The sequence below is a fragment of the Bradysia coprophila genome (assembly GCF_014529535.1).
Source record: "Bradysia coprophila strain Holo2 chromosome X unlocalized genomic scaffold, BU_Bcop_v1 contig_35, whole genome shotgun sequence".
Lineage (NCBI taxonomy): Eukaryota > Metazoa > Arthropoda > Insecta > Diptera > Sciaridae > Bradysia > Bradysia coprophila.
The window spans coordinates 874860-889232 of record NW_023503325.1 but is presented as its reverse complement, the minus strand read 5'-3'; the positions used below and the strand labels follow the sequence as shown (position 1 = coordinate 889232).

The 14373-nt window shown below is 34.6% G+C and overlaps 1 long non-coding RNA gene across 1 annotated transcript; it reads right to left on the bottom strand.

Annotated features, from left to right (window-relative positions):
• Positions 1 to 5765: 5765 nt before the first annotated feature.
• On the bottom strand, positions 5766 to 14162 carry LOC119069524. Its single transcript, XR_005086347.1, has 4 exons — positions 14151 to 14162; positions 7063 to 7064; positions 5934 to 5942; positions 5766 to 5807 (listed from the first exon to the last, which is right to left on the bottom strand). It is a non-coding gene; the product is annotated as an uncharacterized LOC119069524 (long non-coding RNA).
• Positions 14163 to 14373: the final 211 nt, after the last annotated feature.

Sequence of the window (14373 nt, the reverse complement as noted above, 5' to 3'; positions counted from 1 at the left end):
TTTAGTTTATTTCTGACTTATTGAAGAAACATTGTAAATTGATGCTATGCAAGCAGATACGATAATTATATTCTTGAGAAATTCATTCAAGTATCACACGCGAACTACTTTTGCGGCGTCATCGTATGTAATGAGGGTCTCATTTATAAAAACATAACTGAAGATGTCAATGTGAACGCACCTGGACTAGATCAGTGTCGCCTTCGACTTTTGGGGGAGTCAAAGGTAAAATCAGTATCAGTCAAAAAAATCTCTAAAGGGTGAAAGTGACGCAAGTCATTGTGTCTAATTTCAAAGTAACTTATATCACTGACGTATTCTGGTATAGTCAGGGAAATTAAGTTTTCGGATTTTCTAAAGTTACTTATCCTATTTAACACACACTTTATACCACAACTAATGGAATCCACAATTTAAATTTAGTTTACTCAGCGATCATAGTAGTGACGGCGCTACCATCATGCCTGCAAAATGTGAGGTAGGGTGGCTAAACACTATTCTGTTTGCTGCATTTTTGTTTATATTTTTGATTCAAAATTAGAAAACTGAAATAGCTCGTTTCATTATGGTGTATGTACACCGTCGGTCGGTTTAGTAGAATTTTTTTGTTTCAGTGAACAATATAAGTAGAAAAGCATTAATAGTAGATTTAGCCGCCTTACGTACGTCCAGACGTCCCACTAAATTTTGCCTTGTCCGAAATTCGGACATTTCGGACAATTCATAAAAATTTCGGACATTTTCTGCAAAAATTTCGGACATTTTTTTTCTAATTTTCACTAAAGTTACGCATTAGAAAAAGTCTGTAAGTCATTTAAGTCCATTCCACCAACAAATTCTAAGGCTTTATATGAGATGAGAGAGATGAGATTTTTTTAAAAGTATACTTTGACATGACCTGTAGCTGTACTGATCATAAACCTGAATAGAGGGCTTGAAACCTTCACGAAAAGATAGTGTTAAAGATGTAGGTTAACTAATGCATGTCGCGGAAGAATAATATCTGACATGTTTCTGAGGTAAGGGTTTGTAATAGATCCCATATAAATTTCGTCAAACAAACGAAAATCTAGATTTGGTATTTTAGTATAAAAATTCAGAAAACAGAAATCCAGATCTTCATTTGTCAAACGAAATTCTTGTGAATTCAATTACAAACCACAACTCCCGAATCAGAAACATGTCGTATTTCAACCTTGCTAGACCATAGCCTATTTTAGGAATTAAATTCCCGAAAATTCTTGAAATTCTTGAAATTCTCGAAAATTCCCGAAAACTCTAAAAATTCCCGAAAATTCTCGAAATTCCCGAAAATTCTCTAAAATTCTCGAAAATTCTTGAAAATTCCCGAAATTCTTAAAAATTGTTAAAACACTAGAAACTCGCTCCGTTTCGATTTTATTGTTCTTCAAAGTGTGGTAGTCTACCTCTATGGTGTGGCTTTACATATTTCAAGGGAGAAAGAGCTATTTTTAAGATTTTAGGGGGTAAAATTCTTTTGAAAAACAGCCTACCGAAATCGGACGCATTTTCCAGTCGACTTTTTTATATGAGCCTAGAAAGGTATTCGACCCTAGAAGCCAAAACCACTTTCAAAAAAATTCTTCGAAGTTTGTCTGGCTGGTGAAAGGTGATCAAAAACCGAAAACTTGCACTTTTCTTACAAAAAGTTCTCCAGTTACACGATTCGTACAGCCCCACACGACCCTGTACGGCTCGTGTAACTGGAGAAATTTTTGCAAGAAAAGTGCCAGTTTTCGGTTTTTGATCACCTTTCACCAGCCATAAAAGCTTCGAAGAATTTTTTTGAGAGTGGTTTTGGCTTCTAGGGTCGAATAGCTTACTGGGCACAGATAAAAAAAGTCCACTGGAAAATGCGTCCGATTTCGGTAGGCTGTTTTTAAAAAGAATCCCTCTAATTCAATGTTCGAGCTTTTTATTTTTCACTTCTTGCTGCGCTGTGGCATTATTTTCAAGTGATCAGCTTTCTTTTTCTACATGATTTACGTTATTGAAAGTAATAGGATAGCGCAAACAAATGAAGATCAGCTCAGCCCTCAAAGTAAGGTCTGTAGTTCTAAATGTTTCATTTTAGACTTCACCATTCATATTTCCTATCAAAACAATTTCTTTTTGTAAATGTTCGGTTTTAATACCCTGACGTGCGAATTGAAATTTTCCCTTTTAACTCATGGACTCTTGCACTCATCAAATTAAAAAATTTGGTACGTATTTTTTACGAGATTAGCCAATGTAAAGTTAATTCGCAAACTCTATATAGTTTTTATGATAGATTACAATTTCTCTTCAGACAATAATTGTCCATTCAGTGACCGAGCTCAGCGCCTATTTTTTCCAGCGCCATGGGCACGGTACCGAATTTCCCATAGGGTAATACGCCTCTGAGTGGTTTAAAGGTGTCTTCGAAGAAGCACCGGCAAAGAAAACTGTGGAACAAAGTCCGAAAATCAATTTTAATTTTTTTCACTTCCTAATGTCGATATCTTTTTTAGTTGCTTATTCTAGAATTGTTATCATTATACTTAAATCGGAAATTAAAATCAACGAATTGTTGAGCGAAGGTATATTTTACTTGCAATGAAATTCTCGAAATTCCCGAAAATTCTCTAAAATTCCCGAAAATTCTCGAAATTCCCGAAAATTCTCGAAATTCTCTAAAATTCCCGAAAATTCTTTAAGAAATTACCTAAAATAGGCTATGTGCTAGACTGTATGTTTAAATAAAACCAGGTTGAATACGGGTCAGGCTTCTTTCCGTTCCTCAAATTTTGGACAAATGCTGAGAAATGCATTTTCCTCGCATAGAATAATTTCCTCAAATATGTGGTTTTTAGTCAATACACTTCCTTCGTTGACCTACATCATTTGCATGTATTTCATCGAAGGATGGAAGAAATAATGATCACAAGCAATGTTAAAATTTCGTTAGAATTTGGAATTTTTGTCTACTGTTCCTACTATTACTGCAAAAATTCGATCATATTCTCCCTTCTATTCGAAATTTTTTAATGTCGACTATACTGAAAAAATGCTTAAAAAAGATATTGGAGTCAGCCAAGATGTGACGCAGGAAACTCTTAACGTGGCTGTCTTTTAGAGCTACAGCTATTTTCTAACATATTCATTCGCTGCGCTCACTCGTTATATTATTATCTTAATATTGATTTATTGATTTTCACTCGAAGGAAGAATTGTAACATTATGCCCGAGTACCATAATCAGAAAAACCGGATTTTTTTTTTGAGGAAATGCTTTTTTGAATGAAAACCAGGTCTAGAAAATTAGCTGAGTTAGTTATCGTGTTCCATAGGAAAATAAACAATGAGCATATCGGTTTTTCGAGAACTACTCCCAGACCATTGAGCTGATAACGCCCATTTAAAAACTTGACCTGAGGAATTCAGTTCTCCTTCGAACAAAACGTTTTTGAAAATCGATTTAGATTTACTTAAGTTAAAAAAATATTACACATTTAACGTTTCATATTTAACGTCATATTTCCACATAATTTTCAATTATAGTGATCGCGGTACCTATACACATTTTCCGGTATTTTCTGCCATAAAGACCCATATGACTTACAGTCAAGTGAATAAAAATTTAGGGACAAAGTATTGATAGACTGAAAGTTCAATTAAAAATTCTGTAAAGCGCGCCGCAGGCAATTTTTTTGAAAATGAGACTTTTATAAGTTTATATATTTAATTCTGGTCAGGTATTGAAGAATATTTCGGACATTTTGGACAATTTCGGACAAATGTGTAAAATTTCGGACATTTCGGACAAGTGGGTACGGTACGTCACCACATCTTTTGTCTTTAATAACATTGTCGTAACTGTGTAACTGTGACTCATGCATTGCAAGTTTATGTTTATCATTTGGAATACTTGTGAACAAAATGTTTTGACTAAATTGGTTAAAACTTCAAAAATTCTCACTTTATTTATTCTTCATTCAGGCTCCGCATTTGTAACCGTCTCGTTTTGTCGTCGAATCCTCATAAGGGAATTTGCAACTGTGCTGAAGTGGAATAAAAATTGTGTTGTCAAAGAATGATGAAAAGTTTCTGAACGCAGCCGCTGCTAACATTAAACCCAAATGAAGTTCAATCAAAGATTTTTGAAAGGACTGTTTGCTCTGTTAAAATTGCTCAATCTTACTCTTACACGTATTTACGAGGCCATGGAAATAATTTTTTCTTTCCGGTTACCGGTCAAATTTTTCCGGTAGCCAAAAATGTAAAACTAATTCCCGGTCATACAGTTCCCGGTGGGTTCATTCTGAAAGTCTCAATTTCCGTGTATCCTCATTGTATCCAAAATTCTTTCCCGGTATCCAGGATACCGCATGATTTTTGGAGTTAATTTTTGGGGATGAGTCAAAATTTACCTAGAATTTTATTTCAAAATTTCGTAAATTCAATCTGTCCGAAACTGTGATTTCCCACACGTCCCACTGCTTTAAGGTGGAAGTAGTTGACCATTTTTTGTTAACATTTTCCATGAACATTTTTCATAAACAAAAGTTGTCAACTACTTCTGCTTCAAGTATGGTTTCTAGTGGAAACTTTCCACTCAATAAAAAGTACTCCGTGTGAGAGCCGTGAGAGAGCAAGCTGTCAAATAAACAAATAAAAAATTGGAAAATTTAAAATTTGTCTCTCACACGGAGCAATTTTTTGGTAAGTGAAAATCAAGCAATAAGGATGAAGCAGCTGACAATTTTATGTTAACATTTTCTAAATATGAAACTAACCACATCAATATGAAACTCACAACTTTTTAGCAACAAAATTTTCGACTACTTCTGCTTAAGGCGGAAGTAGTTGCCCATTTTTGGTGACATTTTCTACATGTGAAACACACCACATCAATATGAGACTCACCACATCAATATGAAACTCACCACATCAATATGAAACTCACCACATCAATATGAAACTCACCACATCAATATGAAACTCACCACATCAATATGAAACTCACCACATCAATATGAAACTCGCCACATCAATATGAAACTCACCACATCAATATGAAACTCACCACATCAATATGAAACTCACCACATCAATATGAAACTCACCACATCAATATGAATAGCTCCTTTGAATTGTTAATTAGCATACTGAAGCTGTGCGGTTTTTATGTTCAGTTTGGATTTTTTGTTAAATAAAAAAGTCAAGAAGTAAAAAAAACTCACCACATCAATAGAAAACTTACCACTTTTTAGCAACTAAATTGTCGACTGCTTCTGCTTTAACGTGGAAGTAGTTGACAATTTTTTTGTAACATTTTCTACATATGAAACTCACCACATCAATTTAAAACTCACCAATTTTTATCGACGAACTTGTTAACTATTCTGCTTTAAGGTGGAAGTAGTTGACAATTTTTTCTGAACATTTCTTGTGTTAGGTGAGTTTGTTTAGATTTAGCCATTACATTTTTGTAAACTAATTCTAACAGGTCTAATTAGTCAGTAAAGACTCAATATTTTTATAATTTAATTGTATTCTTCATACAAAATAGAACGATTCTGCGTTCACAGAATTTATTTTCCGATAATTAAAATATTTTTAAAAACCATTTTAATGTTTTTGCATTACTTTCTATTAAATATTCAAAAAGGCTGACAAGAGACTGTCAGTTTTTTAGAACAGTTAGAACTTTCATTTATTAACACATGTAAACAATAACAAAGGCACATCGAAGCCATGTCATAACATAGCCGATTGTTGTTCTTGCTACGTTAAATTTGATGTGAGTTTTGTGGATTTTCATTTCTATTTAAAAAATATAAAATTGCATTTTTTCCATGGTTGTTGAAGGATCTTCGTAAAATAGGTTTATTTATCAAAATAAATTATATAAATTGGCTGTTTCCTGACTAATTGTGTATGTTACAACACCAATAGTTCCTTACTATCTTTCGATCTATATAATAACTATATAATCGCCAAAAAAAGAGGCGTGGGGAAACTACGCGGGTAAGTACTGGTACAGGTGCTATTTGATATTGGTAACCAATAGAAGGAAATAGTGCGCCGATGGAAGCAAATAATTTACGCCTATAGATGCGCCTACAGACGCCAATAGATGTGGGGGGGTCAGAGTTTGCTCGTGTAGTTTCCCCCTCGAAGAAAGCAACTGCTGAAATTAATCAATTAATTAGTTACTCAGTTTAATGTCAATTACTTTCAATCTGAACACGTTGAACCGCAAATAATGTGCAACAAATTAGACAAATATACATTACGCGCTCAAATACCTCATTAATTTGTGAAGATTGCTGATACAAATATGTTGATACATCAATATCGCGTCGAACAATTTAAACGTGTAATATTACATACACACTCCGTGCGGATAATAAGGCTTACAAGTAAAATTATTTGCATTTAACATTTGCACTATACACATACATGTTCTATACAGCCAGCTATATAATTTACTTCTCCACTAAATTAATGCATTATTTAATAAATTATGAGAAATATATTTTTCGAACGTGTTTGGTATAATTTGTCAATTAATGCCAACGATTTGACAAGTTTTTATAATCAATTTCAGTTTCATTGACTGTTAATACATTTTTTGTAATGTAATGCAACGAAGATCGGATCGCATTAAATATGAATGAAATTTTAGCAGAGCACGTTTATGTTGTGGAAGCAATGTACCAATGTAATTCATTCAAATGTTGCTTGAATAAATAATTTGTTTATTTCTTTAATATTTAATGAATTCAATTAAATGATGATACATGATTTTTGGATGACATTGTGTTGGGTCAACTGCCCGTTACACAAAATCTTTTTCTATTTGTGGTTAGAGTAATTGACAGATCATGCTTCCCTTTAACGTTTTTAAACAATTTTCGTTATATCGATTCATTATTTGCATGAGAATTGTTATAGAATCACAATTACTATGGAAACGTTGTTCCCGAGTGGCCCGGAAATAAACCCGGCCACCTTGGATCGGACTTCAAAAATGAGTTTCAGGTCTGTCGGATTTCAAAAGAACTTCGGCACGCACAGCTCTATTGTATACCACACCACACGGACCTAACGTTGCAAAACCTAAAGGAACAAAGAAATATTGGCCAATCAAAGAGTTGGATAGTTCGATCTTTCACTGACAAAAAATATTTTTTCGCGTGCCCCAAAACGTTCTGTAAGTAGGCAATTTGTCAAAAATTACCTGTGGGAGATAATGTGACCGGCCAATGTTATCTGTCACAGGTAAAGTGCATTATCTGTGGTAGGTAATCTACATTGGCTGTCATAGGTATTGTTTCAGCTTATAACGACAACAAGCCATGGAAAATGGTGTACTGAATGGCTCAGTGACAACGCGCTAGGCTGGTGATCTGTAGGTTGACGGATCGAACCTCGGCGCGTGCAACATTTTTTTAATTTCATTTGGTGCGATTTTACGTAGTTGAAAAATTTGTGGTTTTAGCACCGTGTGCCAAATTACCCCACGCCCTCTGTTCTTCGAATAAGTCTTTTTCTCGTCTTTGTTGACTCCTTCTTTTATTTGATGATCGATGCGGAGCCGTCTGCCTGCCTGTACCACGGTAGTTGGTAGTTCCCAGCTGGATTGACATTCGATATTTCAATGCCACTTTGAGCAGTTCAGGCAAACAATGATTATTTGTAGTCTGATAACCGATAGCTCACAGTTAACATTGCAATTCGAAAATTTGGTAGTTGGTAGCTGACTACCAAGATAATAATTGACTGCTGAACGAATCTCCGCAGAGACGTTTACTATTCGACAATAACGCACGACGAGATTATTCTGCCTATTTAAAACTTGAATTTTTGGGATTTGACTATACCAAGCTGATAGAGAGATGAAAGAGATGTTTACAGTTTGAGAGCTCTCACACCGACTGATGAAGTTATTTGGGCTACTTACCTATAAATAATTTGAAAATTTGGTAATTGACTGAACGATATTATCGTTTTTTAGACGATACTAGCGTCCAAAAAACGATGACGATAACTTTACCGTTGAATTTAGAGTTAGCGGCTGCTTGGCTAACAACCACTAATATAGTTTTTTGAACTATGATATCGTCTAAAAAACGATAATATCAACGAACTTGTCAGTTGCATGTATTAAATCCCATAAGAACTGTCAAGTTACGAATTTAAGTTTAAAGTAACGAATTCTTGAAGCTACGGATGCTTTGAGAATCAGCGCCCTGAGTGAAAAATTTACGAATGATAAATATTATAGTTCCTGACGAAAAGGAAGAAAGACATCGCCAGGCTTAAGTCGGTTCTTCTCTTGTTTACTCTAATAGGTTAATGTCGCATTCGCGTGCGAATAGACTTTAAGATGATATTTGCACGCTTCGCTTAATCGAAATTAGTTTGAAATTAGATTTTTTTCAATTTGAAATATTTGCCGAAAATTTCAGCAATTTTTGAGAGCCTTTATACTGGTCGTAAAATGCTTGAAATGACATCTTTATCAAAATAACCTATTTCTATTAATAATGTAATTTAAAAAACAAACGCGCCTTGCGCTTAACTGACTGCATGAAATTGCCAATGAACAGTTACATGTAACACAAAGAGACGATATCGGTACTAAATCCAAGACGCAGCCTAATAACAGATTCAATCAGATCATCTGATTCAGATGTCATTATTGTGGACAACAACTTGATGAAGCGAATTATTTGTGTTACTGTTGAGTTTCGAACCCACAACTGACAATTCAGTATTTCAATGTGAAGTCTCGACTTACACACTGCGCTATTGAGTTGTTGTGTCAACTGTTTTCAAGAACTTCAAGAGGCTTGGAATAGAGATGTTTTTAGTACCATGTTGAGTTTTTCTTGGTGACGTTGTATGGACCAAAGAAAACGAGGATTTTCGCAATATTTCAAGGCCTGTTCACCTCTTAATCAGGCTCTTAACTAAAATGAAAACAGAAAATTTACTAATTTATTGCACAATCATCACATCTGACTTCTATCTGTTGATAACACTACTAGTAGCCAGGTAGCCTGGGATAGGTTTTTGTTAAATGTGTCACCTACAATGATATATAGTTTTTTTTGGAAGGATACACAGCGACTGGCGTCACATAAATACATGGGGTTTTTGACTGATATTAAGTTTATATAAAAATTACTTTTGATTTAAGTCTTAAACTGACATGACTATAAATTTCTTATAATCGGTATGTAACACATGGAGAGCATCTCAGAATGAACGTTATAATTTATTGCTAATAGAAGGAGACTCTCCATATCATTAAAATGTCACTTTGCTTTAACGAAGAAGGAGGTTTCACCATACATTTTTTGTCTCCATTTTAATCGTTTGTATGTCCACATATTCAAAATGTAGGCATGAGTCATATTGCTGGCAATTTTCCGTTAAAATTTATTGTTCAAGTTCAGATTGTTCTCATGATGGAAGTACGTATTCCATGTTCGTTTCATGTTGTAAAAATAAATTATTAGACTTAACCAATTATGCACCACAGAGTTTATGCATATTTTACTAAACAAATTAATCTTTTCAGCATACAGTCAGTCGTTAATGATATACTTGTCTTTCACACACAAATTAAATCTGGTAAGTTCAATCTGTTCGAACATATGTCCTTAAGTTCATTTTCTGAAATATTCACAATGTTCATTAGGGTCAGTCAATTTTTCGAAGTCGTTGAGTTGGGCTTCTACACATTTCTATTGTCAATCAACTGACAGAATAATTATGTTTACTTTACCGATTACGCCTGATCCTACACTCCCTCGATTTGATAGATCATTTGTCCTCAAATGTTTCACTTCATCAAAATTCTCTTTTGATTTCATAAATTACAACCGTTCGATTACCGCACTTTGAAATAAATTCCTTTAACATTGTTATCAATAACTTGTAATCGATGACCGTCAAATCCGATTCCATTGTTTTCCTCGCAGCACCTCGTAGCAACTTTTTTCCGTATAAATACTTCTACATCTCGTCCCATCCACATGTCATCAAAATCATTTCATAATGTGAAATCCATTCGTTTACTTCCTTAGCATCTGCTCCAGTAAATTTTACGACAGCGTCTTCGACGTCCTTGAACACAAAAGTGGTCACCATATTGGTGGAATCCCACAAAAATACCGTTGTCTTCGTCGTATTCCAATTCTTTTCAATTCAATTAATTTATTGATTTTGTCCAGGTTTCGAGAGACTGTGTGGGACTTCCGACTCTTGAAAATCCCATTTCGAAAATCATAATTGAAATATATGTTAGTAGTTCTGAGTAACTACGAAAAGAAGTCTTGGTCCCTAATATTGAACGCTGAAACGATTTTCACATCATGTCCGGAGCGTTAGCGGAGGACTTGACGCAGTCTAACTTCCAAAAAAAGAACGAAGAAATTTTTTTGAGGCGCGGCAACTATATATAGGCGAGAATTTAAGTTTCTTTCCTTTGGTCTGTATCACCACAAATCCTATTCTATCTTATTCGTGCTTCAAATACGAGCAAAATGAGCTATCACTCGACTATGTAACTTTAAAATTGCCGGAGATACATCGTTTTGAAGTTGGTCATTTTGATAGAAAATGCACCAAATTAACGTTTTCCAAACAATCAAAATCTTTCAACTTACTCTGTATGTTTCTATCTATCTATCTGTCTGTCTATCTATCTATCGACGGTCGATCTCGGAAACTAGTCAGCCAATCTCCATGAAATTTTGCAGGAACCTCAGGGTGGGCATAAAAATGAAAATGTGATACGCCATTACCCCAGGAAAAACCAGAATTTTGTTTTATTGGCCTCGAAGTGGTTTCTGAGTGTGGTTTTCGAGGGTCGGGAACGCGTTTTCGGCTGTAGCTTAGCTGTATTGAAACCTACAGAGGCGTGCGACCCATCAAATGAAAGGTATTCGTAACACGATTCGAACAAAAAAATAATTTAAAAAATCGGGGCAGGTTCGTTTGAGCTAGAGTGATTAGAGTGACCAAAGGACTAATATTTTTTGGGTTATGAGAGATAGAGAATTACTTTCTTCGGCAAAGTCTCAGAGTTTTACGAGTAGAACAGAGGGACATATGTGAAAAATGTCGAAAGTTGGAAATGGGTGGGTCAATTATGTTTTTAGAGTTATTTTGTGAATGGTGGCAGATAGAGAGTTACTTTCTTCGGCAAAGTCTCAGAGTTTTACGAGTAGAAAAGAAGGGCATTTGTGAAAAATGTCGAAAGTTGAAAATGGGTGGGTAAATTGGGATTTTGGAGATATTTCTTGAATGCTGGCAGATAGAGAATTACTTTCTTCGTCAAATTTTCGAATTTCGTCAAATTTTCGAATTTCGTCAAATTTTCGAATCTCGTCAAATTTTCGAATTTCGTCAAATTTTCAAATTTCTTCAAATTTCGAATTTCGTCAAATTTTAGATTTTCGTCAAATTTCGTCAAATTTTCGAATTTCGTCAAATTTTCGAATTTCGTCAAATTTCGTCAAATTTTGTCAAATTTTCAAATTTCGTCAAATTTTCGAATTTCGTCAAATTTCGTCAAATTTCGTCAAATTTCGTCAAATTTTCGAATTTCGTCAAATTTTCGAATTTAGTCAAATTTTCGAATTTCGTTAAATTTCGTCAAATTTTCGAATTTTGTCAAATTTCGTCAAATTTTCGAATTTCGTCAAATTTCGTCAAATTTTCGATTTTCGTAAAATTTTTGAATTAAAACTGTAAACTGTTATAAAAAGTAGTGTTGACTACACTTCTAAAACACCTGATATCCCAACAAAAATCTCTTCGAGAAAAGTGTGACGCAGTCTTTGAAATACAATTTCTAAAATGAATGATATCGCTACAGTTGACGCTTTCAGCTTCGTTACGCAAAAATTAAATTTTACACCCAATTAGTTCAAACAAGCTGGCTTAGGTTTTCTCATCATCTGCCAAATAATTTTTACAAAAAAAAATTTGACTGGAAACAACCAAAATTTTACCAAAAAAATCTGCGTCGCAAAGTGGCAGATGTTCAGGAACAGACCTGCAAGAAAATTTATCTGCCACTTTGCGACGCAGATTTTTTTTGGTAAAATTTTGGTTGTTTCCAGTCAAATTTTTTTTTTGTAAAAATTATTTGGCAGATGATGAGAAAACCTAAGCCAGCTTGTTTGAACTAATTGGGTGTAAAATTTAATTTTTGCGTAACGAAGCTGAAAGCGTCAACTGTAGCGATATCATTCATTTTAGAAATTGTATTTCAAAGACTGCGTCACACTTTTCTCGAAGAGATTTTTGTTGGGATTAACTTTTATCTAAAATTATATTTTTGAATTGTTTATTCGCCAAGGTGTACACTTGGAACGTTTGAGCTTTTCGTTGGTCAAGTGGTTGTCATTTAGGCTGTGTTTAGACATATCCTAATAAAATAGGGAAATAAAATAAGTCCCCCGGATTTGCTATATAAAGCCTCATTGGTCAGAGCTTGTCGCTCATTATTGCTGTCGTGGTCGATAATTATCGCTTTCTATTTAACGCTTACTCGTAGATATTCTAATAGTCCGTTGTCAATTCGCAACGTTAAAAATATCGAAATTCAGATGACAGCCGTCTGTAACAAACAGTTTAATAGCTGACAATCACATTTGTTAGTCAACTATCAAGATGTCAGCAGTCACTAGCAAGAGATGTTTACCACTTAAAAGCTGGGCATCGACTGATGTTACTTTTCCTACTGTTTCATGCACATCAAGCACAAACTTATACGATTTACCCAGTTAACCCATCTTGGAACTTAGCCACGGGAATTACATTCCACACATTTAAAAAAAAATCATCCAAATTGGTTGAGAATTACTCGAGTTATGGTGTTGCTAACAAAAAATTGTTACCCATGTTTTTCATAGCATTTCATACATTTTTCAATCGCAACGAACTTTTTTCTGTTACCTACATTTTTCGGTATTTTCGGTGTAAGACCCTGACTTTTAGTCCAGGGAATTAGAGAGCATATTCAACAATTGAACCCCAAAAAATTAAATACAAACCACGAGAGATCAAATTGTAAATTCTCATTCACCTGATTAGGACCGTGAATCATTCTCTCGCGAATTCAAATAGCACCTTCCACTTCCACACATGTAGCCAAATTTGGCAAATTCAATGACTCAAACGACAATTTCTTTATAATTTCAGAAGACTTTTCCGACAAAGGAAAAACATTGTTTTCAGTGGTTCAGTGGCACTTAAATTCAACTGTACGCAAATTTCAATTCAACTGCATTCTTGTATTAAAACACATCTCTAGGCACATATTCGTCATTTCGTGGCCGGGATATTCTTTCACATGCGTTTGACATTTCCGATCCTGGATTCAGTTAAACGAAACACACCTGTTGGAATTTCCTATTTTCTCCCCTCTGTAAACAAATGGCTATTGTTAAACAATTAAGAGTCATTTCGCGAAAATTTCAACAAAATTTTATGTTTTTCGTGCGGATCTAGCTTAACGGCATCGCATGTTAAGTATAGTTTCCACTAAAAAAGACCACTCCGTTTAGCCTCCGTCTATATGACAGTTGTAAAATAGAACAAAAGAACTGTCACGCAAACGGAGTGGAAATTGAATTTATTTCAATTTTTTACTCCGTTTAAGTGACAGTTCCTTTGTTCTATTTTACAACTGTCATATAGACGGAGGCTAAACGGAGTGCTCTTTTTAAGTGGAAACTATACTTTAAATTCAACTTTATAATTCCAGTGAGAGAAATTATTAGAAAATAGAAGATGAATAAGTCTGAATTCACAGTTATCCATTTTGCCTCCATGACATTTCATGTATTAGAGCACATTGTTTGAAATGACAACTGTCACGTACACGTAAGCAAAACTGAATGAAAACAGATGACTCTGAGGCCACCTTAAATGTGAACTTAGGCCTGAATTCACAGTCACCCGTTTTGCCTTCGTTGGCATTTCATATAATAGAGCATATTGTTTCAAATGACAACTGTCACGTACACGGTGGCAAAGCGAAATGAAAACGGATGACTGTGAGGCCACCTTAATGCTGAAAACAAACGAGGCATTCAAAACGTGTTTTGGTCCTTGTTTTCATGACGAAATTGTCGCAACTGTCAAATAAAGTTAGAAATTTCTCTATCGAAAATTACGATTGCTGCATTTGTCAATGAAAACTAGGAGCAAAACACGTTTTCAATGTCTCGTTTGTTTTCAGCTTAAGAAAGGGGAGGCTTTTGAAATGATCGATATAAGCGCGCTAGCTTCAAATCCATTAGCGAAGTCTATTAGCGACGTTAATATTTTTCCAAATTAGCGTCAGCATTAGCCTGGTAAA